Here is a 27506-nt window from a genome sequence, read left to right on the forward strand (position 1 = left end):
ATTCCCTCCTGCCATACCCCCAGCACATCACATAGGATGCCCTCCTGCCATACCCCCAGCACATCATACAGGATGTCCTCCTTCCATACCCCTAGCACATCATATAGGATTCCCTCCTGCCATACACCCAGCACATCATATAGGATGCCCTCCTGCCATACCCCTAGCACATCATATAGGATGCCCTCCTGCCATACCCCCAGCACATCATACAGGATGTCCTCCTTCCATACCCCCAGCACATCATACAGGATGTCCTCCTGCCATACACCCAGCACATCATATAGGATGCCCTCCAGCCATACCCCCAGCACATCATATAGGATGCCCTCCTGCCATACCCCTAGCACATCATATAGGATGCCCTCCTGCCATACCCCCAGCACATCATACAGGATGTCCTCCTTCCATACACCCAGCACATCATACAGGATGTCCTCCTGCCATACACCCAGCACATCATATAGGATGCCCTCCAGCCATACCCCCAGCACATCATATAGGATGCCCTCCTGCCATACCCCTAGCACATCATATAGGATGTCCTCCTTCCATACCCCCAGCACATCATACAGGATGTCCTCCTGCCATACACCCAGCACATCATATAGGATGCCCTCCTGCCATACCCTCAGTACATCATATAGGATGCCCTCCTGCCATACCCCTAGCACATCATATAGGATGTCCTCCTTCCATACCCCCAGCACATCACATAGGATGCCCTCCTGCCATACACCCAGCACATTACATAGGATGCCCTCCTGCCATACCCCCAGCACATCATACAGGATGTCCTCCTGCCATACCCTCAGTACATCATATATGATGGCCTCCTGCCATACCCCTAGCACATCATATAGGATGCCCTCCTGCCATACCCCCAGCACATCATACAGGATGTCCTCCTGCCATACACCCAGCACATCAGATAGGATGTCCTACTGCCATACCCCAGCACATCATATAGGATGTCCTCCTTCCATACCCCCAGCACATCATATAGGATGTCCTCCTTCCATACCCCCAGCACATCATATAGGATGCCCTCCAGCCATACCCCCAGCACATCATATAGGATGTTCTCCTGCCATACCCTCAGTACATCATATAGGATGCCCTCCTGCCATACCCATAGCACATCATATAGGATGCCCTCCTGCCATACCCTCAGTACATCATATAGGATGTCCTCCTGCCATACCCTCAGTACATCACATAGGATGCCCTCCTGCCATACACCCAGCACATCATACAGGATGCCCTCCTGCCATACCCATAGCACATCATATAGGATGCCCTCCTGCCATACCCTCAGTACATCATATAGGATGTCCTCCTGCCATACCCTCAGTACATCACATAGGATGTCCTCCTTCCATACCCCCAGCACATCATACAGGATGCCCTCCTGCCATACCCATAGCACATCATATAGGATGCCCTCCTGCCATACCCTCAGTACATCATATAGGATGTTCTCCTGCCATACCCTCAGTACATCATATAGGATGCCCTCCTGCCATACCCCTAGCACATCATATAGGATGTCCTCCTTCCATACCCCCAGCACATCATATAGGATGTCCTCCTTCCATACCCCCAGCACATCATACAGGATGCCCCCCTTCCATACCCCCAGCACATCATACAGGATGTCATCCTGCCATACCCCTAGCACATCATACAGGATGTCCTCCTGCCATACACCCAGCACATCATATAGGATGCCCTCCTGCCATACCCTCAGTACATCATATAGGATGCCCTCCTGCCATACCCCCAGCACATCATATAGGATGCCCTCCTGCCATACACCCAGCACATTACATAGGATGTCCTCCTTCCATACCCCCAGCACATCATATAGGATGTCCTCCTTCCATACCCCCAGCACATCATACAGGATGCCCCCCTTCCATACCCCCAGCACATCATAAAGGATGTCATCCTGCCATACCCCTAGCACATCATACAGGATGTCCTCCTGCCATACACCCAGCACATCATATAGGATGCCCTCCTGCCATACCCTCAGTACATCATATAGGATGCCCTCCTGCCATACCCCCAGCACATCATATAGGATGCCCTCCTGCCATACCTCTAGCACATCATATAGGATGTCCTCCTGCTATACCCTCAGTACATCATATAGGATGCCCTCCTGCCATACCTCTAGCACATCATATAGGATGTCCTCCTGCCATACCCCCAGCACATCATATAGGATGCCCTCCTGCCATACCCTCAGTACATCATATAGGATGCCCTCCTGCCATACCTCTAGCACATCATATAGGATGTCCTCCTGCCATACCCTCAGTACATCATATAGGATGCCCTCCTGCCATACCTCTAGCACATCATATAGGATGCCCTCCTGCCATACACCCAGCACATCATATAGGATGCCCTCCTGCCATACCCCTAGCACATCATATAGGATGTCCTCCTGCCATACACCCAGCACATCATATAGGATGCCCTCCTGCCATACCCCAGCACATCATATAGGATGTCCTCCTTCCATACCCCCAGCACATCATATAGGACATCCTCCTGCCATACACCCAGCACATCATACAGGATGTCCTCCTGCCATACCTCTAGCACATCACATAGGATGCCCTCCTGCCATACCCTCAGTACATCACATAGGATGTCCTCCTTCCATACCCCCAGCACATCACATAGGATGCCCTCCTTCCATACCTCTAGCACATCATATAGGATGCCCTCCTGCCATACCCCTAGCACATCATAAGGGACATCCTCCTGCCATACCTCTAGCACATCATATAGGATGCCCTCCTGCCATACCCCTAGCACATCATACAGGATGCCCTCCTGCCATACCCCTAGCACATCATATAGGATGCCCTCCTGCCATACCCCTAGCACATCATATAGGATGTCCTCCTGCCATACCCCCAGCACATCATATAGGATGCCCTCCTGCCATACCCCAGCACATCATATAGGATGTCCTCCTTCCATACCCCCAGCACATCATATAGGACATCCTCCTGCCATACACCCAGCACATCATACAGGATGTCCTCCTGCCATACCTCTAGCACATCACATAGGATGCCCTCCTGCCATACCCTCAGTACATCACATAGGATGTCCTCCTTCCATACCCCCAGCACATCACATAGGATGCCCTCCTTCCATACCTCTAGCACATCATATAGGATGCCCTCCTGCCATACCCCTAGCACATCATATAGGACATCCTCCTGCCATACCTCTAGCACATCATATAGGATGCCCTCCTGCCATACCCCTAGCACATCATACAGGATGCCCTCCTGCCATACCCCTAGCACATCATATAGGATGTCCTCCTGCCATACCCTCTAGCACATCATATAGGATGCCCTCCTGCCATGCCTCTAGCACATCATATAGGATGCCCTCCTGCCATGCCCCCAGCATCACATACAGCAGATACATAGTAATAACAGCTCAGCAGATACAATGTTTCACCTCCACATGCAGACCAGGAGCAGAGAACAGCACAGTGGGCAGAGATTCCAGGGATCCTGGGCCGAGGATTGTAAGATCCTGGAGGAGATCATCTGGGATTGGAGAAGCTCCAGCCTCGGAAGCCATAAATCCACGGCGGAGAGCCTGGCACCATTACCTGAGACTGAGAGCAGCCATCCTGGCAGCGGGCAGCTCCTCACCAGTGCCCATTGAGCCCTGGCACCATCCTGGCACAGATCCGTCCAGCCCTGTGTAACAACTGAGCCCTGGAGAAGCATGCAGAGCTCCTTACACATCAGAGGCAGGGAGGGAGCGGGGGAGGAGGCTGCTGCAGGAGGAGGAGGCTGCTGATACACATCTGTCACACTGTGCCACCTTGCACTAGGACACACACTGCTGCCTACATCAAAGGCCCCGCCACATCAAAGAGGACTGCTGGGGGAGGGAGGAATGGGGGGCCTGGAGCAGAGTGCAATGCCCCCCACTAATAGAAGACATGGCGGGCACTGTGCAGTGTGATGAGGCTGGTGCTGTGCAGTAATAAGGCTGGCACTGTGCAGTGTGATGAGGCTGGCACTGTGCAGTGTGATGAGGCTGGTGCTGTGCAGTAATAAGGCTGGCGCTGTGCAGTGTGATGAGGCTGGTGCTGTGCAGTAATAAGGCTGGCACTGTGCAGTGTGATGAGGCTGGCGCTGTGCAGTGTGATGAGGCTGGTGCTGTGCAGTGTGATGAGGCTGGTGCTGTGCAGTAATAAGGCTGGCGCTGTGCAGTGTGATGAGGCTGGCGCTGTGCAGTGTGATGAGGCTGGTGCTGTGCAGTGTGATGAGGCTGGTGCTGTGCAGTGTGATGAGGCTGGTGCTGTGCAGTGTGATGAGGCTGGTGCTGTGCAGTGTAATAAGGCTGGCACTGTGCAGTGTGATGAGGCTGGAGCTGTGCAGTGTGATGAGGCTGGTGCTGTGCAGTAATAAGGCTGGCGCTGTGCAGTGTGATGAGGCTGGTGCTGTGCAGTGTGATGAGGCTGGTGCTGTGCAGTGTGATGAGGCTGGCGCTGTGCAGTGTGATGAGGCTGGTGCTGTGCAGTAATAAGGCTGGCGCTGTGCAGTGTGATGAGGCTGGCGCTGTGCAGTGTGATGAGGCTGGTGCTGTGCAGTGTGATGAGGCTGGCGCTGTGCAGTGTGATGAGGCTGGCGCTGTGCAGTGTGATGAGGCTGGCGCTGTGCAGTGTGATGAGGCTGGTGCTGTGCAGTAATAAGGCTGGCGCTGTGCAGTGTGATGAGGCTGGAGCTGTGCAGTGTGATGAGGCTGGTGCTGTGCAGTAATAAGGCTGGCACTGTGCAGTGTGATTAGGCTGGTGCTGTGCAGTAATAAGGCTGGCGCTGTGCAGTGTGATGAGGCTGGTGCTGTGCAGTGTGATGAGGCTGGTGCTGTGCAGTGTGATGAGGCTGGCGCTGTGCAGTGTGATGAGGCTGGTGCTGTGCAGTGTGATGAGGCTGGTGCTGTGCAGTGTGATGAGGCTGGTGCTGTGCAGTGTGATGAGGCTGGCGCTGTGCAGTGTGATGAGGCTGGTGCTGTGCAGTAATTAGGCTGGCACTGTGCAGTGTGATGAGGCTGGAGCTGTGCAGTGTGATGAGGCTGGTGCTGTGCAGTAATAAGGCTGGCGCTGTGCAGTGTGATGAGGCTGGTGCTGTGCAGTGTGATGAGGCTGGTGCTGTGCAGTGTGATGAGGCTGGCGCTGTGCAGTGTGATGAGGCTGGTGCTGTGCAGTAATAAGGCTGGCGCTGTGCAGTGTGATGAGGCTGGCGCTGTGCAGTGTGATGAGGCTGGTGCTGTGCAGTGTGATGAGGCTGGCGCTGTGCAGTGTGATGAGGCTGGCGCTGTGCAGTGTGATGAGGCTGGCGCTGTGCAGTGTGATGAGGCTGGTGCTGTGCAGTAATAAGGCTGGCGCTGTGCAGTGTGATGAGGCTGGTGCTGTGCAGTGTGATGAGGCTGGTGCTGTGCAGTGTGATGAGGCTGGTGCTGTGCAGTAATAAGGCTGGCGCTGTGCAGTGTGATGAGGCTGGTGCTGTGCAGTGTGATGAGGCTGGTGCTGTGCAGTGTGATGAGGCTGGCGCTGTGCAGTGTGATGAGGCTGGCGCTGTGCAGTGTGATGAGGCTGGCGCTGTGCAGTGTGATGAGGCTGGTACTGTGCAGTGTGATGAGGCTGGTGCTGTGCAGTGTGATGAGGCTGGTGCTGTCCAGTAATAAGGCTGGCACTGTGCAGTGTGATGAGGCTGGTACTGTGCAGTGTGATGAGGCTGGCGCTGTGCAGTGTGATGAGGCGGGCACTGTGCAGTGTGATGAGGCTGGCGCTGTGCAGTGTGATGAGGCTGGCGCTGTGCAGTGTGATGAGGCTGGTACTGTGCAGTGTGATGAGGCTGGTGCTGTGCAGTGTGATGAGGCTGGTGCTGTCCAGTAATAAGGCTGGCGCTGTGCAGTGTGATGAGGCTGGCGCTGTGCAGTGTGATGAGGCTGGTGCTGTGCAGTGTGATGAGGCTGGCGCTGTGCAGTGTGATGAGGCTGGTGCTGTGCAGTGTGATGAGGCTGGTGCTGTCCAGTAATAAGGCTGGCGCTGTGCAGTGTGATGAGGCTGGCGCTGTGCAGTGTGATGAGGCTGGTGCTGTGCAGTGTGATGAGGCTGGTGCTGTGCAGTAATAAGGCTGGCGCTGTGCAGTGTGATGAGGCTGGTGCTGTGCAGTAATAAGGCTGGTGCTGTGCAGTAATAAGGCTGGTGCTGTGCAGTGTGATGAGGCTGGTGCTGTGCAGTGTGATGAGGCTGGTGCTGTGCAGTAATAAGGCTGGCACTGTGCAGTGTGATGAGGCTGGCGCTGTGCAGTGTGATGAGGCTGGTGCTGTGCAGTAATAAGGCTGGTGCTGTGCAGTAATAAGGCTGGCGCTGTGCAGTGTGATGACCCTGAGCCCCAGAGCTGACAATCTATAGGTGTAATAATCAGACCCCGATCCCCAGAGCTGACAATCTACAGGTGTAATAATCAGACCCCGATCCCCAGAGCTGACAATCTACAGGTGTAATAATCAGACCCCGATCCCCAGAGCTGACAATTTACAGGTGTAATAATCAGACCCCGATCCCCAGAGCTGACAATCTACACGTGTAATAATCAGACCCCGATCCCCAGAGCTGACAATCTACAGGTGTAATAATCAGACCCCGAGCCCCAGAGCTGACAATCTACAGGTGTAATAATCAGACCCCGATCCCCAGAGCTGACAATCTACAGGTGTAATAATCAGACTCCGATCCCCAGAGCGGACAATCTACAGGTGTAATAATCAGACTCCGATCCCCAGAGCTGACAATCTACAGGTGTAATAATCAGACCCCGATCCCCAGAGCTGACAATCTACAGGTGTAATAATCAGACCCCGATCCCCAGAGCTGACAATCTACAGGTGTAATAATCAGACCCCGATCCCCAGAGCTGACAATTTACAGGTGTAATAATCAGACCCCGATCCCCAGAGCTGACAATCTACACGTGTAATAATTAGACCCTGATCCCCAGAGCTGACAATCTACAGGTGTAATAATCAGACCCTGATCCCCAGAGCTGACAATATACAGGTGTAATAATCAGACCCCGATCCCCAGAGCTGACAATTTACAGGTGTAATAATTAGACCCTGATCCCCAGAGCTGACAATCTACAGGTGTAATAATCAGACCCTGATCCCCAGAGCTGACAATCTACAGGTGTAATAATCAGACCCTGATCCCCAGAGCTGACAATCTACAGGTGTAATAATCAGACCCTGATCCCCAGAGCTGACAATCTACAGGTGTAATAATTAGACCCTGATCCCCAGAGCTGACAATCTACAGGTGTAATAATCAGACCCTGATCCCCAGAGCTGACAATCTACAGGTGTAATAATCAGACCCTGATCCCCAGAGCTGACAATCTATATATATGTATATTTCTGTCCCTCCACAGCATTTTCCCAGCCTGTAAAGAATCTTCGCTGTTCATAAGTCAAGAGTCAGATGCCGGACCGTGCGCCGCTTCAACACGCAGGTCCACATGTCAGTGATTACCTCACAGCAGGATTACATTTAGGGGCCAGAAGGAAATTCACCCGGGGTCCTCACTGCGAGAGTATAAGGAGGTGAGCTCATAGATCTAGATATACATGGGACTGGGAAGTACCACATGCACAGGACTCCGGAGCTGCATTCACTATTCTGCTGGTGCAGTCACTGTGTACATACATTACTTATCCTGTACTGATCCTGAGTTACATCCTGTATTATACTCCAGAGCTGCACTCACTATTCTGCTGGTGCAGTCCCTGTGTACATACATTACTTATCCTGTACTGATCCTGAGTTACATCCTGTATTATACTCCAGAGCTGCACTCACTATTCTGCTGGTGCAGTCCCTGTGTACATACATTACTTATCCTGTACTGATTCTGAGTTACATCCTGTATTATACTCCAGAGCTGCACTCACTATTCTGCTGGTGCAGTCACCGTGTACATACATTACTTATCCTGTACTGATCCTGAGTTACATCCTGTATTATACTCCAGAGCTGCACTCACTATTCTGCTGGTGCAGTCACTGTGTACATACATTACTTATCCTGTACTGATCCTGAGTTACATCCTGTATTATACTCCAGAGCTGCACTCACTATTCTGCTGGTGCAGTCACTGTGTACATACATTACTTATCCTGTACTGATCCTGAGTTACATCCTGTATTATACTCCAGAGCTGCACTCACTATTCTGCTGGTGCAGTCACTGTGTACATACATTACTTATCCTGTACTGATCCTGAGTTACATCCTGTATTATACTCCAGAGCTGCACTCACTATTCTGCTGGTGCAGTCACTGTGTACATACATTACTTATCCTGTACTGATCCTGAGTTACATCCTGTATTATACTCCAGAGCTGCACTCACTATTCTGCTGGTGCAGTCACTGTGTACATACATTACTTATCCTGTACCGATCCTGAGTTACATCCTGTATTATACTCCAGAGCTGCACTCACTATTCTGCTGGTGCAGTCACTGTGTACATACATTACTTATCCTGTACCGATCCTGAGTTACATCCTGTATTATACTCCAGAGCTGCACTCGCTATTCTGCTGGTGCAGTCACTGTGTACATACATTACTTATCCTGTACTGATCCAGAGTTACATCCTGTATTATACTCCAGAGCTGCACTCACTATTCTGCTGGTGCAGTCACTGTGTACATACATTACTTATCCTGTACTGATCCTGAGTTACATCCTGTATTATACTCCAGAGCTGCACTCACTATTCTGCTGGTGCAGTCACTGTGCACATACATTACTTATCCTGTACTGATCCTGAGTTACATCCTGTATTATACTCCAGAGCTGTACTCGCTATTCTGCTGCTGCAGTCACTGTGTACATACATTACTTATCCTGTACTGATCCTGAGTTACATACTGTATTATACTCCAGAGCTGCACTCACTATTCTGCTGGTGCAGTCACTGTGTACATACATTACTTATCCTGTACTGATCCTGAGTTACATCCTGTGTTATACTCCAGAGCTGCACTCACTATTCTGCTGGTGCAGTCACTGTGCACATACATTACTTATCCTGTACTGATCCTGAGTTACATCCTGTATTATACTCCAGAGCTGTACTCGCTATTCTGCTGCTGCAGTCACTGTGTACATACATTACTTATCCTGTACTGATCCTGAGTTACATACTGTATTATACTCCAGAGCTGCACTCACTATTCTGCTGGTGCAGTCACTGTGTACATACATTACTTATCCTGTACTGATCCTGAGTTACATCCTGTATTATACCCCAGAGCTGCACTCACTATTCTGCTGGTGCAGTCACTGTGTACATACATTACTTATCCTGTACTAATCCTGAGTTACATCCTGTATTATACCCCAGAGCTGCACTCACTATTCTGCTGGTGCGGTCACTGTGTACATACATTACTTATCCTGTACCGATCCTGAGTTACATCCTGTATTATACTGCAGAGCTGCACTCACTATTCTGCAGGGGGAGAGTGAGGTGTATCAGTGTGGGGTAGTACAAACCGGATTCCAAAAAAGTTGGGACACTATACAAATCGTGAATAAAAACTGAATGCAATGATGTGGAGATGGCAACTTCTAATATTTTATTCAGAATAGAACATAAATCACGGAACAAAAGTTTAAACTGAGAAAATGGACCATTTTAAGGGAAAAATATGTTGAATCAGAATTTCATGGTGTCAACCAATCCCCAAAAAGTTGGGACAAGGCCATTTTCACCGCTGTGTGGCATCTCCCCTTCTTCTTACAACACTCAACAGACGTCTGGGGACCGAGGAGACCAGTTTCTCAAGTTTAGAGATAGGAATGCTCTCCCATTCTTGTCTAATACAGGCCTCTAACTGTTCCATCGTCTTGGGCCTTCTTTGTTGCACCTTTCTCTTTATGATGCGCCAAATGTTCTCTATAGGTGAAAGATCTGGACTGCAGACCGGCCATTTCCGTACCCGGATCCTTCTCCTACGCAGCCATGATGTTGTGATTGATGCAGAATGTGGTCTGGCATTATCTTGTTGAAAAATGCAGGGTCTTCCCTGAAAGAGATGACGTCTGGATGGGAGCAGATGTTGTTCTAGAACCTGAATATATTTTTCTGCATTGATGGTGCCTTTCCAGACATGCAAGCTGCCCATGCCACACGCACTCATGCAACCCCATACCATCAGAGATGCAGGCTTCTGAACTGAGCGTTGATAACAACTTGGGTTGTCCTTGTCCTCTTTGGTCCGGATGACATGGCGTCCCAGATTTCCAAAAAGAACTTTGAATCGTGACCGGTCTGACCACAGAACAGTCTTCCATTTTGCCACACTCCATTGTAAATGATCCCTGGCCCAGTGAAAACGCCTGAGCTTGTGGAGCTTGCTTAGAAATGGCTTCTTCTTTGCACTGTAGAGTTTCAGCTGGCAACGGCGGATGGCACGGTGGATTGTGGTCACTGACAATGGTTTCTGGAAGTATTCCTGAGCCCATTCTGTGATTTCCTTTACAGTAGCATTCCTGTTTGTGGTGCAGTGTCGTTTAAGGGCCCGGAGATCACGGGCATCCAGTATGGTTTTACGGCCTTGACCCTTACGCACAGAGATTGTTCCAGATTCTCTGAATCTTCGGATGATGTTATGCACAGTTGATGATGATAGATGCAAAGTCTTTGCAATGTCTCGCTGGGTAACACCTTTCTGATATTGCTCCACTATCTTTCTGCCAACATTGTGGGAATTGGTGATCCTCTACCCATCTTGGCTTCTGAGAGACACTGCCACTCTGAGAAGCTCTTTTTATACCCAATCATGTCGCCAATTGACCTAATTAGTGTTAATTGGTCTTCCAGCTCTTCGTTATGCTCAAATTAACTTTTTCCAGCCTCTTATTGCTACTTGTCCTAACTTTTTGGGGATTTGTTGACACCGTGAAAATTTGAATCAACGTATTTTTCCTTTAAAATGATACATTTACTCGGATTAAACGTTTGATCCGTCATCTACGTTCTGTTACAAATAAAATATTGACATTTGCCATCTCCACATCATTGCATTCAGTTTTTATTCACGATTTGTTTAGTGTCCCAACTTTTTGGGAATCCGGTTTGTACTATGCAGTCAGGCTCGCCCGACACCATGTGTATTGGCGCCTCGGGGTCGGGCGTCGTCACTTTTCGCCATCGGCCTCTGTTTAATTGGATGTCATTATTTGAAGCCTTTTATTTCAGAAACCAGCAGTGACCTCAGTGAGGCAGAACGTGTGCCTCGTCATCGCTCTGTTATCACATTACAGCTTCAAGCTCCAGTCTGAAGGTTTGTCACTCCTTACAAGATCTCTGCTTGCTGTCATTGAAGGAGAACATTCCTGTTTACATTTAGAGTCTGAAATCCTGTTCTGATCTTATTCTTTTCACAGCTGCAGCAATTGTGTCAGTTATATCCAGGGTAGAAAAGCCTCAGCGGACTGATACACTGTAACAAACCATCAGGGCTGGAGAGAGATTTGTGTGAAGTTTCTACACTGATACATTGTAACAAATCATCAGGGCCGGGTATTGTCCCTACTGATACATCGGCCAACCTCGTGTTCTATTGCATCTATTCATAATATGACTGTCTGTTGGTCATTGCCGATATAGCGGTGGCGGGTAGTGTCCAGGAAGGGAAGTCTCCTCGGTGGCGGGCAGTGTCCAGGAAGGGGGTAGTTCTCCTCGATGGTGGGGCAGTGTCCAGGAGGGGGGATCTCCTCAGTGGCGGGCAGTGTCCAGGAGGGGGGTCTCCTTGGTGGCAGGCAGTGTCCAGGAGGGGGGTCTCCTCGGTGGCGGGCAGTGTCCGGGAGGGAAGGGGGTCTCCTCGGTGGCGGGCAGTGTCCGTGGGGGTTGGGGGTCTCCTCAGAGGCAGGCAGTGTCCGGGAGTGGAGGCTCTCCTCGGTGGTGGGCAGTGTCCAGGAGGGGGGGTCTCTGCGGTGGCGGGCAGTGTCCGGGAGTGGGGGGTCTCCTCGGTGGCGGGCAGTGTCTGGGAGGGGGGTCTCCTCGTGGCGGGCAGTGCCCATGAGGGTGGGTCTCTTCGGTGGCGGGCATTGTCCAAGAGGAGGGGGGTCTCCTCTGTGGCAGGCAGTGTCTGGGAGGGGGGGTTTCTCCTCTGTGGCAGGCAGTGTCGGGGAGTTCTCCTTGGTGGTGGGCAGTGTCTGGGAGGGGGTCGATGGCGGGCAGTGTCCAGGACGGGGTTGGTGGCGGGTAATGTCCAGGAAGGGGGTGTCTCTTTGGTGGCGGGCTGTGTCGGGGAGGGGAGTTATCCTTGGTAGCGGGCAGTGTACACGAGGTGGGATCTGCTCGGGGCTGGGCAGTGTCTGAGGGGGGGGGGGGGGGGAGGGCTGGGGAGTTTCCTTGGTGGTGGGCAGGGTCCGGGGGGGGGTCTCCTCGGTGGCGGGCAGTGTTCGGGAGGGAGAGTCTCTTCGGTGGCGTGCAGTGTCCGGGGGGGGGGCTCTCTCCTTGGTGGTGGGGCAGTGTCCGGGCAGGGGGGGAATGAGACTCTCCTCGGGCAGTGTTCAGGAGGGGAGATCTCCTTGGTGGCGGGCAGTGTCCGGGAGGGGGGTCTCGGTGGCGGGCAGTGTCCAAGAGGGGGGGGGTCTCCTCTGTTGCAGCAGTGTACGGGAGGGGATGTCTCCTCGCTGGTGAGCAGTGTCCGGGAGGGGGGTCTCCTTGGTGAGGGCAGTGTCCGGGAGGGAGGTCTACTCAGTGGCAGGCAGTGTCCGAGAGGGGGTCGTGGCAGGCATTGTCCGGGAAGGGGAGTGGCGGGCAGTGTTCAGGTAGGGAGATTTCCTTGGTGGCGGGCAGTGTCCGGGAGGGGGGTCTCATCGGTGGCAGGCAGTGTCCAGGAGAGGGGGGGGTCTCCTCGGTGGTGAGCTGTGTTCGGGAGAGGGGTCTTCTTGGTGCGGGCAGTGTCCTGGAGGGGGGGTTATCTTTGGTGGCAGACAGTGTCTGGGAGGGGGGTCTCCTCGGTGGCGGGCAGTGTCCAGGAGGGGGGTCTCCTCGGTGGCAGGCAGTGTCCAGGAGGGGGGGGGGGGATCTCCTTGGTGGCGGGCAGTGTCCAGGAGGGGGGGTCTCCTCGGTGGCGGGCAGTGTCCGGGAGGGAAGGGGGTCTCCTCGGTGGCGGGCAGTGTCTGGTAGGGGGGTTCTCCTCGGTGCTGGGCAGTGTCTGGAAGGGGGGGCCCCTCCTCGGTGGCAGGCAGTGTCCGGAGGGGGAGTCTCCTCAGTGGCGGGCAGTGTCTGGGAGGGAACGTCTCCTTGGTGGCGGGCAGTGTCCGGGAGGGGGGGGGTTTCCTCGGTGGCGGGCAGTGTCCGGGAGGGGGTCTACTCGGTGGTGGGCAGTGTCCGAGAGGGGGGGGGTCTCCTCGATGGTGGGCAGTGTCTGGGAGGGGGGGGGTCGGTGGTAAGCATTGTCCAGAAGGGGGGTCTTCTTGGTGGCGGGCAGTGTCCTGGTTGTGGGGTCTCTTTGGGGGTGGGGAGTGTGCGGGAGGGGGTCTCCTCGGTGCTGGGCAGTGTGTGTGAGGGGGGGTCTCCTGGGTGCTGGGCAGTGTCCGGGAGGGGGTCTCTTTGGTGGCGGGCAGTGTCCTGGACAGGGCGTCTCCTTGGTGGCCGCTCCTTAGGCGGCTCTTTGAAGTGTTTAATCCTTTTATCCGTCACTGGCCGAGGAATTTCTAGACAATAACGTGGAGTGCAGCAGCCTAAGATGAAAAGGAAGGATGATTGGGGGGGGGGGGGGGGGATAGTGCTCACATCACATACTGCAGGGGGGCATTGAAGCTTCCCCCCTTATACCACATGGGGAGGGGCATCCAGGTAAATATCAGTGCACAGATTCACAAAGGTTAATAGTAAAATTTCTATAAAAAATACAATTTGAACTTAAACGATTAGAGTTTTCCACTGATGCGCCTGGTGGGAGTTGTAGTTCCACAATATTTTTTTTTTTTTACAGTAAAGCGCCTGGCCACAATGCATTAGGGCAGGTACAGTGTTCTTGTTTACCACAGCAAGCAGAGTTATGGTGAGGAAATGAAAGTATTAAAAATGGAGCCGTCATACAATGATGAGCCTGGTGCAGAGAGCATAGTGATCTGATTGGCTGCTGCGGTCCTGCAGCTCCAGAACCTCGGATCAGTGCCTTGGACCCTCTGGTGACACAATATGGATCTTCGCTACAGAGGTCAGGCGTCCCAGGACGTTACTGTGCTCACTGTCCTCCAGTAGTGCCCCCCCCTCATTCTCATTCCTGATGGGACAAGTGTGGCCTCCACGATGCTCACAGACCTGAAACAGTGGGTGCCACAGCCCCAAGGAGGACATGGAGAACCCAGTATTCTGGATCTGATATTCTCTGCTGTATTTCATATCCCCCTCCATATCTGCAGCATGTCCGATCCCCTCTGCCACATGTGATATTCTCCTCCGTGTTCAATAAGCTGTACTCTTTGCTGTATCTCACATTCTCTCTGTTATCTGACATTCTGCGCTGTATCTAATAATTAATGCTGTATCTCATCCATCAGCGTATCTCATCGTTAGTGATGGACGAATATCGGCCGGGACGGTTCGCAAAAGCGCGTTCGCGATCAAATGTTCATGAACCGTGCATTTGCAGCGGGCAACATTGACTTTAATGGCAAGCGAACCTGAAAAACCTTCAGGTCATATTTGCAGCCACCAAATATTTAATAGAAGTGCACAAATAGGGCACATGGACAGTGACATACCAGAGGGGGATCATTGGCAAAAATTCTATTTTTATGCATCTTACAGGGAAACTCTCAAAAATGTGCCCTGCTGGAGCCTAGAAAAAAATTATTTTAGGCCACGGGAGTACAGGCCCCAAAAATTAGGCATTCACCTGACAGAAAAGGCCTTTTCTGCCGCTGTATATACATAAGACATTCTTTTTTCTGAGTGGTGGCGGATATGTGTGGGCTGGCATGAGAAAATTAAATTAAATGTGGTCGTCACAGATGTTGAATTCCTCCGAGATCCATGCCTCATTCATTTTTAGAAATGTGAGGTAGTCCACACTGTCGTGAGCTAGGCGAGTGCGCTTATCGGTAACGATCCCCCCTGCTGCACTGAACGTCCTTTCGGACAGGACACTGGACGAGGGGCAAGCCAAGAGTTCCATGGCAAATTGTGCCAGCTCTGGCCACAGGTCAAGCTTGCACACCCAGTAGTCAAGGGGTTCCTCGCTTTTCAGAGCGTCCACATCGGCCGTTAACCCGATGTAGTCGGACACCTGTCGGTCTAGGTGTTCCCTGAGGCTGGATCCGGAGGGCGGCTGTCGATGGGTTGGCTGCAAGAATGATCTCGTATCCGAAGTGACCAACACATCTTCAAACCGCCCTCTTCTTGCAGGCGCAGTAGGATTGGTACCCACAACTGTTTCTCTGTGGGTGGAAATTCCACTCCCAGCACCCACAACAGCAGAATGCAGCATCTCTTGAAGCACGGCCTGCAAATGCTGCAATCTGACAGCCCTCTGTGATGCTGGTAACACGTCCGCCATTTTGTGTTTGTACCGGGGGTCTAAGTACGTTGCCACCCAGTACTGGTCCTAGCCCTTTATGCTTTTTATACGGGTGTCCCTCTTCAAACACTGCAGCATGAAGGCCCCCATTTGCACTAAATTGGAAGTGGTGGAGCACCCTGGCTCCTGCTCATCGCCCAGGAGAATGTCATCCTCGGTCTCCTCACCCTAGCCACGGACAACACCAGGGATCCCCGAAAAGTCCCCCTCAAAGCCTGCTCTTCTTGCTTCTCCCTCTCCTCCTCCTCCCCCCAGGCACCATCCTCCTCTTCAGACTCCTGCTGACTTGTCTCAAATGGAGTAGCCCCCCTGGGAATTCATCCAGCATTGCGACTTCCTCTGCTCCTGCTCCTCGACGGCTTGATCAATGATACGACGCAATGCACGCTCCAGAAAGAAGGCGTAAGGTACGATGTCACTGATGGCGCCCTGGCTGCGACTGACCAGTTTGGTGATCTCATCAAATGGCCGCAGAAGTCTGCATGCATCGCGCATGAGCAGCCATTGGTGCGGCGAAAAGAAACCAAGCTCCCCAGAACCTGTCCTGCCTCAGAGTTCGTACAGGTAGTCGTTAACGGAACGTTTCTGCTGGAGCAGCCTATCAAGCATATACAAGGTGGTGTTCCAGCGCGTCGGGCAGTCACAAATCAGACGTCTGACGGGCAGGTGGTGTCGTCGCTGAATGTCAGCAAGGCGAGCCATGGCCGTGTAAGATCTTCTAAAATGTCCGTAAGATGTCCTGGACCCCAGAGTATTTGGCAACGAATCGCTGCATGACTAAGTTCAGGACGTGTGCCATGCACTGCACGTGTGCCATTTTGCCCTGTTTCAGTGCGCTCAGTAGATTGTCGCACACCACTTTACCACACACCACTGTCAAATTGAGCGGGGTTAGCCACTGATTGGCCTATGAACGCAGAGCTGAAAGCAGCACAGGACTGGTGTGGCTCTTGGCTTCCAGGTACAACAGCCGCAGCACAGCATGGCAATGTCTCACGTGGCACGTTAAATAGGTTGTGGGGAGCTTGGGGGGGTGCAGCGGAAGAGAGGGTAGCAGTGGAAAAGGAGGAGTCAGTCGAGGAGGAGACGGAGGATGGAGTAGGAGAAGAAGAGGCAGGCCTGCATGCAATCCGTGGCGGTAACACCAAATCCACACGGGTGCCACGGGTTACATGCTTGGCGGTCGTTAGAAGGTTCAACCAGTGGGCAGTAAAAGTTATGTACCTTCCCTGCCCGTGTTTGCTAGACCACGTGTCTGTGGTCAGATGTATCTTGGTACCGACACTGTGTGCCAGAGCTACATTCACTTGCCACAGAACGTGGCCATATAGCTCCAGGATGCCCTTCTGGGAGAAATATTTCCTTCCGGGGACCTTCAATTGCGGTGTGCCAATGGCCACAAATTTTCTAAAGGCCTCAGAGTCCACCAGTTTATATGGCAGTAGTTGGCGGGCTAGCAGTTCTGACAAGCCAGCGGTCAGCCGTTGGGCAAGAGGGTTATCTGGCGTCATCAACTTTTTATGCTCGAACATTTGAGCCACGGAAGCCTGCCTTCTGCCAGATGAACGAGACGACGGAACGTGGAGTGGAGGACATATGGGAGGAGAGAGGAGAAGAAGAGGCAGGACGTGGAGCGCCGGGAGAGTGGCTTTGTGGGTTCTGACAGCGTTGCTCCCACTGGGCTCGGTGATGGGAGGTCAGGTGCCTTCTTAAGGTGTCGTCCCTAGGTGAGTGTTGGGCTTACAGCGACTTATGCGTTGACAGCAAAGGCTGCAGATGGCAACACTATTGTCAGCAGCTGACACGTTAAAAAAATCCCACACTGCTGAGCCATGTGCCGGCGTCCTGGGAGCGCCAGATGTGACCGTGCATGGTGGATGGCTCGCTCCAGATACATTTACAGTCTGTTTTTTGCCTCCTGTGCACTGCGAGTTCTGCCTGCTTCTCCTCCCTATCTGCTGCTCCGTCTCTCCCTCGGAACTCGCCTCCTCTTCCTCTCTTGTGGGCACCCACGTGACGTCCATCGACACGTCATCATCGTCACCTTCACCACCACTGACATTAAAGATCTCGGAGTAGGCAGCAACAGCGGGGACCACCCTCCTTGGGCTGATCTCGGTATGGTCGTCAGAACGCTGGGTGGCGGCTGTTCCTACCTCCTCTTCCTCACCCGATGCCAAGAATGGCTGCGCATCGGTAAAGTCTGGGAATGGATGGGAAAATAATTCCTCTGACTTGGGTGGAGGGGCTATGGTGGTGGTGGTGTCTTTGGGGGTGCACACAGCAGAGAGTGAGGAGGGTGCATATACAGAGGATGAAGAGGGTGCATATACAGAGGATGAAGAGGGTGCAGAAGCGGAAGGGTGCGCCCTTTGAAGTAATCGCACGCGCCTTCTTCAATTTCCCACTTAGGCTCCGGCCTGGTGCACCTGCCCGACCCCTACCACCCCTGCAGAACGGCATGCCTCTTTCTGTGCCTGTCATTTTCAAAATGACCCTGTGCCTAAGTCCCTAGAGAAGAGCAGTAATTGTAGAAGCAGGTATATCGCAGGCCTCAATCAATATTTGGTGGAAGCAGGTATATCAAACCCCTTAATTTTTTTTTTTTGCCACAACAGTTATATCACACCACCCTGTTTATTTGGGGCAACAGGTATATCGCAGCCCTCAATCAGTATTTTGTGGAAGAAGGTATATCACACCCCCTCAATCAGTTTTTTTGGGGCAACAGGTACAGTCATGGTCGTAAATGTTGGCACCCCTGAAATTTTTTAAGAAAATGAAGTATTTCTCACAGAAAAGTACTGCAGTAACACATGTTTTGCTATACACACGTTTATTCCCTTTGTGTGTATTGCAACAAAACCAAAACAGGGAGGAAAAAAAGCAAATTGGACATAATGTCACCAAACTCCAAAAACGGGCTGGACAAAATTATTGGCACCCTTTCAAAATTGTGGATAAATAATATTTTTTCAAGCATGTGATGCTCCTTTAAACTCACCTGGGGCAGGTAACAGGTGTTGGCAATATAAAAATCACACATGAAAGCAGATAAAAAGGAGAGAAGTTCACCGAGTCTTTGCATTGTGTGTCTGTGTGCGCCCCACTAAGCATGGACAACAGAAAGAGGAGAAGACAACTGTCTGAGGACTTGAGAACCAAAATTGTGGAAAAATATCAACAATCTGAAGCTTACCAGTCCATCTCCAGAGATCTAGATTTGCCTTTGTCCACAGTGCGCAACATTATCAAGAAGTTTGCAACCCATGGCGCTGTAGCTAATCACCCTGGGCGTGGAGAAAAATTGATGAAAGGTGTCAACGCAGGATAGTCCGGATGGTGGATAAGCAGCCCCAAACAAGTTCCAAAGATATTCAAGCTGTCCTGCAGGCTCGGGGAGCATCAGTGTCGGCGCGAACTGTCAGGAGACCCAGGAGGACCCACTGTTGACACTGAGACATAAAAAAGCAAGACTACATGAATAAGCCAAAATCCTTCTGGGAAAAAGTCTTGTGGACAGATGAGACCAAGATAGAGCTTTTTGGTAAAGCACATCATTCAACTATTTACCGAAAACAGAATGAGGCCAACAAAGAAAAGAGCACAGTACCTACAGTGAAATATGGTGGAGGTTCATTGATGTTTTGGGCTTGCTTTGCTGCCTCTGGCACTGTGTGCCTTGAATGTGTGCAAGGCATCATGAAATCTGAGGATTACCAACAGATTTTGGGTCGCACTGTAGAGCCCAGTGTCGGAAAGCTGGGTTTGCCTCCGAGATCTTCACCACAGTGATGGATCATGTGATTGGACCATGTGATGTGATGTCACCACAGGTCCTTTAGCCGGCAGCTCATGATTAAAGAAGTAAGAAGAGACCGGCAGCTACGCAATCAAGAGGAGAAGGTGAGTTAATTATTTTTTAACCCTCAATTGACCACCTAAGCATTCTGTATTAAAGAATGCTATTATTTTCCCTTATAACCATGTTATAAGGGAAAATAATACAGTGAATAGACTGTCACCTAGCAACCATGCGTGAAAATCGCACCGCATCCACACTTGATTGAGGATGCTCACGATTTTCACTCAGCCCCATTCACTTCTATGGGGCCTGCGTTGCGTGATAAACGCAGAATATAGAGCATGCTGAGATTTTCACGCAAAGCATAAGTGATGCGTGAAAATCACCGCTCATGTGCACAGCCCCATAGAAATGAATGGGTCCAGATTCAGTGCGGGTGCAATGCGTTCACCTCCCGCATTGCACCCGCGCGGAAATCTCGCCCGTGTGAACTCAGCCTAACAGCCTGTCCCTGCTCCACACAGCAACCTCTCCCTACACTGGCAAAACACTGAATGTAAAATGGCGGCCAGATCGGGTTTATTTATAAGGTGGCGGGTATGTTAATGTGCTGAAACGTCTCAATTGGCTGTCCTGTACCACCTGATGGATGTGTCATGGGTCAAAGTTCTTCATAATGTAAAAGAATATGGCGCAGACAAATATCGCCATATGTTCGCATGCTCGGCGAATTGCCAAAGCACAAAGTTCGCCGCGAAACGACCGCCGGGCGAACCGCAAGGCCATCTCGGCTCATCGTCTGTTATATCTGCTATTCTCCGGTTATATATTCTCCGCCGGGTCAGATATTCAGTTGTATACACGATATATATCCTCGGCGGTATCTGATAATCTCTGCTGTATCTCATATTCGCTGTGGTATTTCACATTCTCTGCTGTCATATATTCTGTAGTATATCTGATATTTCTCTCTGTATCTCATGTTCTCTACATATTTTATATTCTCTGATTTATCTAATATTCTCCACGGTGTCCGATATTCCCTTCTGTACCTCACATTCTCTGCAGTATCTCATGTATCCGAGATATCTTATGTATCCACCATATCTGATATTATCCACGGTATCAAATATTCAGTGCTATATCCGATATTTCTTCCTATAATTCATATTCTCTGCTGTTTCTGTATTTTCCGCTGCATCTCACATTCTCCACTATATCTACGGTAATATTCTCGCCTAAAGGCAATGGTTAAAGTGGCTGCAGCTCTCACCTCTGCCTTTAATCCACGAAGCACGGAAAAAAGGCCTTATAGGATATCCAGTAGAAAGAAGAAGTCCAGCTTCTTGTGGAGTAAAAAGTTTGTTCTTTATTGGCTCATCATATGATATTCTCGCCTATATGATATTTACCACTGTATCTCACACTCTTCGCTGAATCTGATATTCTCTGCTGTATCTTAAATTCAAATGTGATATTTGATAATTTCCGCAATCTCATTCTCTGCAGTATCTCATATTCCCCTCCATATCTTATGTTCTCAGCTGTACCTCATATCACCCTGTATCTGCTATTCTCTGTGTATCTCCTATTCTGCGCAATATCTGATATTTGCCACTATATTCTTCAGCAGCTCGGATATTCTCCACGGAATCCGTTATTCTCTGTTGTATCTCATATTGGCCACTGTATCTGACATTCTGCTGTACATCTCTCAGCTATATCTGATATTTCTATTCTGTATCTCATATTCGCTATGGTATCTGATAATCAGTCTGTAACTCATATCCTCCCCCATATCTGTTATTATGTATCTCTATTTCCTGTGCTATGTGATATTCTCTGCGGTATCTCATATTTGCCGGTGTGTCGGATATTCCCCTTGGAATCTCATTCTCCAAAGTATCTGATATTATCTGCCACATCATATATTCTCCTTTGTATCTAATATTTCTCTCATATCTCACATTCTCTCCCATATCTCTATTTCTGCTGTATCTTAAGAATTCTCTCTTTCATATTGTCTCATGTCATATCTATTATCCACTGATCTGATATTTTCTACTCTATTACATATTCTCTGCTGCATGTCATATTTACTGATGTTTGATTCTCCTCTGTATCCCATCTTCATCTGGTATCTCATATTCTCCACTATGTCGGATATTCCCAATATGTATCGGATCTTCACCACTGTATTTCATCTTCATCTGGTATCTTATATTCTCCTCTGTATCCCATCTTCATCTGGTATCTTATATTCTCCTCTGTATCCCATCTTCATCTGGTATCTTATATTCTCCTCTGTATCCCATCTTCATCTGGTATCTCGCATTCTCCACTGTATCCCATCTTCATCTGGTATCTTATATTCTCCTCTGTATCCCATCTTCATCTGGTATCTTATATTCTCCTCTGTATCCCATCTTCATCTGGTATCTCATATTCGCCTCTGTATCCCATCTTCATCTGGTATCTCATATTCGCCTCTGTATCCCATCTTCATCTGGTATCTCGTATTCTCCTCTGTATCCCATCTTCATCTGGTATCTCGTATTCTCCTCTGTATCCCATCTTCATCTGGTATCTCGTATTCTCCTCTGTATCCCATCTTCATCTGGTATCTCGTATTCTCCTCTGTATCCCATCTTCATCTGGTATCTCGCAATCTCCTCTGTATCCCATCTTCATCTGGTATCTCGTATTCTCCTCTGTATCCCATCTTCATCTGGTATCTCGTATTCTCCTCTGTATCCCATCTTCATCTGGTATCTCGTATTCTCCTCTGTATCCCATCTTCATCTGGTATCTCGTATTCTCCTCTGTATCCCATCTTCTCCACTGTATCTCATCTTCATCTGGTATCTCGTATTCTCCTCTGTATCCCATCTTCATCTGGTATCTCGTATTCTCCTCTGTATCCCATCTTCATCTGGTATCTCGTATTCTCCTCTGTATCCCATCTTCATCTGGTATCTCGTATTCTCCTCTGTATCCCATCTTCATCTGGTATCTCGTATTCTCCTCTGTATCCCATCTTCATCTGGTATCTCGTATTCTCCTCTGTATCCCATCTTCATCTGGTATCTCATATTCTCCACTATGTCGGATATTCCCAATATGTATCGGATCTTCACCACTGTATTTCATCTTCATCTGGTATCTTATATTCTCCTCTGTATCCCATCTTCATCTGGCATCTTATATTCTCCTCTGTATCCCATCTTCATCTAGCATCTTATATTCTCCTCTGTATCCCATCTTCATCTGGTATCTTATATTCTCCTCTGTATCCCATCTTCATCTGGTATCTCATATTCTCCACTGTATCTCATCTTCATCTGGTATCTCGTATTCTCCACTGTATCTCATCTTCATCTGGTATCTCGTATTCTCCTCTGTATCCCATCTTCATCTGGTATCTCGCATTCTCCACTGTATCCCATCTTCATCTAGTATCTCGCATTCTCCACTGTATCCCATCTTCATCTGGTATCTCGTATTCTCCACTGTATCCCATCTTCATCTGGTATCTCGTATTCTCCACTGTATGTCATCTTCATCTGGTATCTCGTATTCTCCACTGTATCCCATCTTCATCTGGTATCTCGTATTCTCCACTGTATCCCATCTTCATCTGGTATCTCGTATTCTTCACTGTATCCCATCTTCATCTGGTATCTCGTATTCTCCACTGTATCCCATCTTCTCCACTGTATCTCATCTTCATCTGGTATCTCATTCTCCACTGTATCTCATCTTCATCTGGGAACTCGTATTGTCCACTGTATTTCATCTTCATCTGGTATCTCGTACGTCCACTTGTATCTCACGGTCTTCACATTATTTCTGCCTTGCCTCATCTCTGTATTTTATACTCTCCAGGATGTTTCAAAACCTTTTGGTATCTGATAGGCCCCTTTGTAGCTCATATTCTCCACTGTATTTCATGTTCTCCAGTATCTCAACCATGTTTGATGTTCTCCATCATGGTTCTGGGTAGGGCCAGGACCAGACATTTTGGATGATGAGTGCGGAGCAGCAGATGTTTGGGGGGTGGACTAGATGCTCGGTGTCGCTGACTTTAATTTAACATCTTAAACTCTTCTAAAGCAGCAATTGCCCCAAGAATTTCACTTCTATTCAACTTCAAAAGAAGTGTGCGCTGCTAAGTGCTGCGGCTTCCAGGGCTCCGGGCTACATACACAATCCACTCTTAATTGTCCACAGTTGCAGTGAGATGACGGCAGAGAGGTCACCGTGCCCCCTCCCCCACTACCAGGCCTCTGTCCACCATGTTGTTTCCTTATTGATGTAGAACTTGTGTCCATGTTACTCTTGGATTTACTGTAGGAAGAAAGAGGGGACTGGTACGTCTTCTCCACCAGCTGCTGCTGCTTCTCTGGTCGTCTCTTGGCTCACAGATGAACAAACCAGAGCCCCCAATATTTACCTCTAAAGAAAAGGAGATGACGGGGCAGGAGGATATCTCATAAGAAAGGTGAAGATTCAGTCATGTCATATCTACAGGTAAATCTTGCCCCATACACCCCCAAATCCACACCATGTGGCCACAATGGTTGGTGTGAGTAGATGTTGCTAATATGGTCACAGAGAGCAGACCTTGTGTGATACCACAGAGGTCAGGGGATGATGGGCACCATGCACTTGGCTCAGTCTTGAGAAGGCAAGGAGATTATGTGCACCATACACTTGGCTCCCCGCCTGGAGAAGGCCAGAAGATGATGAGCACCATGTACTTGGCTTACTGCCTGGAGGCAGCAGGAGATGATGGGCACCATGCACTTGGCTCACAGTCTGGAGAAGACAAGGAGATGATAGGCACAATGAACTTGGGTCACAGTCTGGAGAAGGCCAAGAGATGATGGGCACCATGCACTTGGCTCATAGTCTGGAGGAGACCAGGAGATAATGGGCACTGTGCACTTGGTTCACAAGCTGGAGGAGACCATGAGATGATTGGCACCATGCACTTGGTTCACAGTCTGGAGGGGACCAGAAGATGATGGGCACCGTGCACTTGGTTCACAGTCTGGAGGAGACCATGAGATGATGGGCACCTTGCACTCAGCTCACAGTCTGGAGGAGGAGATGATGGGGGTGATGGGCACCCTACAGCCTGAAGGGGCAGAAGCTGCAGTGGCAATCTCAGAGTATAATGTAAACACAACCTGGAGGCTTCAATGGAGCAGTGACTGAGAGCCCATCCAGATCCACTTTCATGTGATGAGTAGAGGTCGAGCCCAAGGTCACCCAGTGTGACCCCGGAGAACCCTGACATGTGGACAGCTGCAATTATCAGTAATCGAACACTTAAGTTGTCAGCTTGGCCTCTTGTTCCTTGTGTCAGGGTCCTGTCATTGCCCCCTGGGGGGGGGGGGGACGACGACGACTTTGTAACATTTAGTTTGAAATTAACTTTGTTACCAAAGAAGGAGACAATGGAGACAAAGGTCAAAGAGGAACCGAGGTGTGGGCCTCGACTGTCCACTGGTCGGGGCTTGTCACGTCTGTAGCCATTTCCACATATACTGTGACATGGTACGAGTCACCGGGGGACCCCCATTCATTAGCTGCTCGCCCCTATTAAAGGCAATGGATTTAAAAACATAATGGATCCACCTGGCTTCTTATTGTGGGGAGTTCCCCTTTAAATTACGCTCATTAACATCCACACTGAGCAGAAGCAAAAGAAGCTCTGCAGACCACCCGTCCCTGACAACCAGACCTGGGGACTACTATGTGACAACCATGTGAAGGCCAATGTAAGGCAGTCGTAACAATTGTCACTGTCAACCAGCCTTAAAGTCTCTTCACAAAAACAACCAGATCAGTGAGTGCAGCTCAGGAGTATAATACAGGATGCAACTCAGGATCTGTACAGGATAAGTAATGTATGTACACAGTGACTGCACCAGCAGAATAGTGAGTGCAGCTCTGGAGTATAATACAGGATGTAACTCAGGATCAGTAATGTATGTACACAGTGACTGCACCAGGAGAATAGTGAGTGCAGCTCTGGAGTATAATACAGGATGTAACTCAGGATCAGTACAGGATCAGTAATGTATGTACACAGTGACTGCACCAGCAGAATAGTGAGTGCAGCTCTGGAGTATAATACAGGATGTAACTCAGGATCAGTAATGTATGTACACAGTGACTGCACCAGGAGAATAGTGAGTGCAGCTCTGGAGTATAATACAGGATGTAACTCAGGATCAGTACAGGATCAGTAATGTATGTACACAGTGACTGCACCAGCAGAATAGTGAGTGCAGCTCTGGAGTATAATACAGGATGTAACTCAGGATCAGTACAGGATAAGTAATGTAATGTAATGTATGTACACAGTGACTGCACCAGGAGAATAGTGAGTGCTGCTCTGGAGTATAATACAGGATGTAACTCAGGATCAGTACAGGATAAGTAATGTATGTACACAGTGACTGCACCAGCAGAATAGTGAGTGCAGCTCTGGAGTATAATACAGGATGTAACTCAGGATCAGTACAGGATAAGTAATGTATGTACACAGTGACTGCACCAGGAGAATAGTGAGTGCTGCTCTGGAGTATAATACAGGATGCAACTCAGGATCTGTACAGGATAAGTAATGTATGTACACAGTGACTGCACCAGCAGAATAGTGAGTGCAGCTCTGGAGTATAATACAGGATAAGTAATGTATGTACACAGTGACTGCACCAGGAGAATAGTGAGTGCAGCTCTGGAGTATAATGCAGGATGTAACTCAGGATCAGTACAGGATAAGTAATGTATGTACACAGTGACTGCACCAGCAGAATAGTGAGTGCAGCTCTGGAGTATAATACAGGATGTAACTCAGGATCAGTAATGTATGTACACAGTGACTGCACCAGGAGAATAGTGAGTGCAGCTCTGGAGTATAATACAGGATGTAACTCAGGATCAGTACAGGATAAGTAATGTATGTACACAGTGACTGCACCAGCAGAATAGTGAGTGCAGCTCTGGAGTATAATACAGGATGTAACTCAGGATCAGTACAGGATAAGTAATGTAATGTATGTACACAGTGACTGCACCAGGAGAATAGTGAGTGCTGCTCTGGAGTATAATACAGGATGTAACTCAGGATCAGTACAGGATAAGTAATGTATGTACACAGTGACTGCACCAGCAGAATAGTGAGTGCAGCTCTGGAGTATAATACAGGATGTAACTCAGGATCAGTACAGGATAAGTAATGTATGTACACAGTGACTGCACCAGGAGAATAGTGAGTGCTGCTCTGGAGTATAATACAGGATGTAACTCAGGATCAGTACAGGATAAGTAATGTGTGTACACAGTGACTGCACCAGCAGAATAGTGAGTGCAGCTCTGGAGTATAATACAGGATGTAACTCAGGATCAGTACAGGATAAGTAATGTATGTACACAGTGACTGCACCAGCAGAATAGAGAGTGCAGCTCTGGAGTATAATACAGGATGTAACTCAGGATCAGTACAGGATAAGTAATGTATGTACACAGTGACTGCACCAGCAGAATAGTGAGTGCAGCTCTGGAGTATAATACAGGATGTAACTCAGGATCAGTACAGGATAAGTAATGTATGTACACAGTGACTTCACCAGCAGAATAGTGAGTGCAGCTCTGGAGTATAATACAGGATGTAACTCAGGATCAGTACAGGATAAGTAATGTATGTACACAGTGACTGCACCAGCAGAATAGTGAGTGCAGCTCTGGAGTATAATACAGGATGTAACTCAGGATTAGTACAGGATAAGTAATGTAATGTATATACACAGTGACTGCACCAGCAGAATAGTGAGTGCAGCTCTGGAGTATAATACAGGATGTAACTCAGGATCAGTACAGGATAAGTAATGTATGCACACAGTGACTGCACCAGCAGAATAGTGAGTGCAGCTCTGGAGTATAATACAGGATGTAACTCAGGATGTGTCGCCCTGTCCATCTGATGTGCACTAGGAGATGGAATTCATAAAAGTTGCAC

The 27506-nt window shown here is 49.5% G+C and overlaps 1 protein-coding gene across 5 annotated transcripts in view; it reads right to left on the minus strand.

Moving 5' to 3' along the window:
- The window catches only part of AXIN2 (axin 2), a 52001-nt gene that overhangs the window by 17988 nt on the left and 6507 nt on the right, over window positions 1-27506 (minus strand). For 3 of the 5 annotated variants that reach the window (XM_044273739.1, XM_044273741.1, XM_044273736.1), the window contains exon 1: window positions 3653-3782. The exons of 1 other annotated variant lie outside the window; for it this stretch is intronic. The gene's annotated coding sequence lies outside the window, so the exon portion shown is untranslated. Of the gene's footprint in view, window positions 1-3495; window positions 3580-3652; window positions 3783-27506 lie in introns of those variants that run through there. One more of the 5 variants, XM_044273738.1, reaches the window with a different exon arrangement.

The sequence above is a fragment of the Bufo gargarizans genome, unplaced genomic scaffold (genome assembly GCF_014858855.1).
Source record: "Bufo gargarizans isolate SCDJY-AF-19 unplaced genomic scaffold, ASM1485885v1 original_scaffold_1083_pilon, whole genome shotgun sequence".
Classification (NCBI taxonomy): Eukaryota; Metazoa; Chordata; class Amphibia; order Anura; family Bufonidae; genus Bufo; species Bufo gargarizans.